This window comes from Saccopteryx bilineata, chromosome 1, assembly GCF_036850765.1.
Source record: "Saccopteryx bilineata isolate mSacBil1 chromosome 1, mSacBil1_pri_phased_curated, whole genome shotgun sequence".
Classification (NCBI taxonomy): domain Eukaryota; kingdom Metazoa; phylum Chordata; class Mammalia; order Chiroptera; family Emballonuridae; genus Saccopteryx; species Saccopteryx bilineata.
The window spans coordinates 323049815-323052521 of NC_089490.1; the positions used below are offsets into that span (position 1 = coordinate 323049815).

Below are 2707 nucleotides of genomic sequence, written 5' to 3' on the forward strand. Positions count from 1 at the left end.
TTCTTATGCTGATTTATTCACAGAGGTCTAACATGGACAGAGGTGGTTTGTATGATTTTTTGAATAAATGATCAAAATAGTTCTCACCTCTTTCACTGCATAATAGCCTTCATGGAAGTAAATAAAAATCAAACTATCTGCTTCAAAAAGCAAACCATATTCTTTTTATTCATTTTAGAGAGGAGAGAAGAGGAGAGAGGGAGAGAGAGAAAGGGGGGAGGAGCAGGAAGCATCAACTCCCATATGTGCCTTGACCAGGCAAGCCCAGGGCTTCGAACTGGCGACCTCAGCATTCCAGGTCGATGCTTTATCCACTGTGCTACCACAGGTCAGGCACAAACCATATTCTTTTACCTAAGAATACTGATCCTTTTTTCAAGGTTGTGTATAGCTAGGATCAGCTTCACAATATGTAGCCAAATATAAAGCAGAACTTGAGGGAAGATGGAGAGTTTATAAGGCCACAAAATAGCCCCCTTATTGCCAGTGACAAAATGAATTCCATTTTATATTACTTCTTTGGCTTTTAAAATGTTTTGGAGTAATAAGACACTTTTTATTAGCAAGAAAATACCCAAGGGACTGGAACATTTCTTAAGCTGTTATCAGTGTGCTCATTAGTGGTGCTTAATTGACAGCTAGCAGACGATATACTGGAGGGAGGACAGGATCTTGAAGGCAAGGTACCGCAGATGAGCAACCTTGGAGTCAGTTCAGGTCCAGTATGGGCCTTAAATATTCTGTGCTGAGAATAAAACTAAGCTTCCTCCTCTTTATTTCATTTGACTGTTTTAGGTTGATGTGTTCCTTTGTTAGTCATTGATGTTTAGGTTTCTTAAAGACCAACCATGATATATTTGAATGTACCAATTTACAGATAAACCTGAAGCAAGTGGTTTTGTTTCCACCATTTTATAGTATATCTGTCTCCCTGTAAGCTGAGGTTATATAGCAGTGAGGAGCTGGGGAAAAAAAAATTCTTTAAATTAAACTGTATGCATATATCATTTATTATTTTTATGTTTTGGAAGTTATACATCTATAGGATTTTAAAAGTAATATAGTATTACAAATTGTATTATAAAAAACAGTGATCCCTCGACACAACCCTTCCTCCCTAGCCCTGCTGTTAAAATAAATCAGCTCAATGTTTCAATTCTTTAACTGTTTTTTTCTTGTATTTGCTTACAGATTTCAAAATGGTACTACTGTTAGACCAGGCAAGCACAGATCTAGTCCCAGGAGAGTGGCCTGACATCAGGTGACTCCTGCTAGATAATGCAATTATTTCTTTCTTGGGACCTTATAAAATTTGACTATTATGATGGTGTTGACTTGTTGCTTTGGAGTGGCTCTTTCATTTGTATCAGATGCAAGAAAAATTCAGACCTTGGTCTACCAACACTCCACTGTTGAAGCCTGGACTGGAGCCCTATTTGTGAACCTGTGCAATGACTCAGACCTATCCATGTTCTGATTACCCCACCACTTCAGATCTACAGCCACCAAATGTGTATGGCCCTTGCCACTGCCACTGCCCACTGTCAGGCAGTCCTGAAGGATAGTGGTGCCATCTTATCCAAGGTTTCTTACCACTCTTGCCCCATAATACCAATAGGCCCTTCTCATCAATGTCCTTTAATTGCTTCCAATGAATGAGGATCTAGATATACGCTCCAGAAATGGTCTTCATCTGTGCTAGATAAGAGACTACACTCATCCTTTACCCAAATCCCATCATTTACCTCCTGCTGGTGGTGGGAAATAGAAGGCAAAGGTGTGGTCAGTGTCAGCAGAGATCACTTTCTAGGATTACTGGTATCATAGTCTCAAGCAGTCCAGAGAAAACATAGTTAGAAGGGCATTGCTGCACATTTACACTATACAATTCTGAATGGTAAATTTAACAAAACCAGGAAAATAATTTTTATTCACACACTCTTGTATACTATAGATAAAACTCCCATTTGTGATCATTATTTATTATTATTATTATTATTTTTGTATTTTTCTGAAGCTGGAAACGGGGAGGCAGTCAGTCAGACTCCCGCATGCGCCCCACCAGGATCCACCTGGCACGCCCACCAAGGGGCCATGCTCTGCCCATCCGGGGCGTCGCTCTGTTGAGACCAAAGCCACTCTAGTGCTTGGGGGCAGAGGCCAAGGAGCCATCCCTAGCGCCCGGGCCATCTTTGCTCCAATGGAGCTTCAGCTGCGGGAGGGGAAGAGAGAGACAGAGAGGAAGGAGAGGGGGAGGGGTGGAGAAGCAGATGGGTGCCTCTCCTGTGTGCCCTGGCCGGGAATCGAACCCGGGACTTCCGCGCGCCAGGCCGACGCTCTACCACTGAGCCAACTGGCCAGGGCCTGTGATCATTATTAATGTAACACACTAGCCATTTTTCAGTCATTGGAAACTAGTATTCACAGAAAGTAATGGTGTAACCAGTATTAAATAAGTGGAATTAGGGATCTGTCCAGCAAGATCTTTGTTGTTTCAATACAAATAGTTTCTGAAGAAACATTGTGTAATGAGTAATAACAATATTGTTACCCTTCTTCTCATGGGGGTAGGAAGACACACAATTAGCCAGGAATGACAATTAAGAACATAATGCTATGGTTTCTGGATCTGAACAGGAAGAGATGAAACCTGGACACCAGAACACTTACACATAAATACTTCTTCTCTACATATGCAATAAATCAA

The 2707-nt window shown here is 41.3% G+C and overlaps 1 non-coding gene across 1 annotated transcript; it reads right to left on the bottom strand.

Moving 5' to 3' along the window:
* Positions 1-2288: 2288 nt before the first annotated feature.
* TRNAA-GGC (transfer RNA alanine (anticodon GGC)) lies at positions 2289-2364 on the bottom strand. The gene has a single exon. It is a non-coding gene; the product is annotated as a tRNA-Ala (tRNA).
* Positions 2365-2707: the final 343 nt, after the last annotated feature.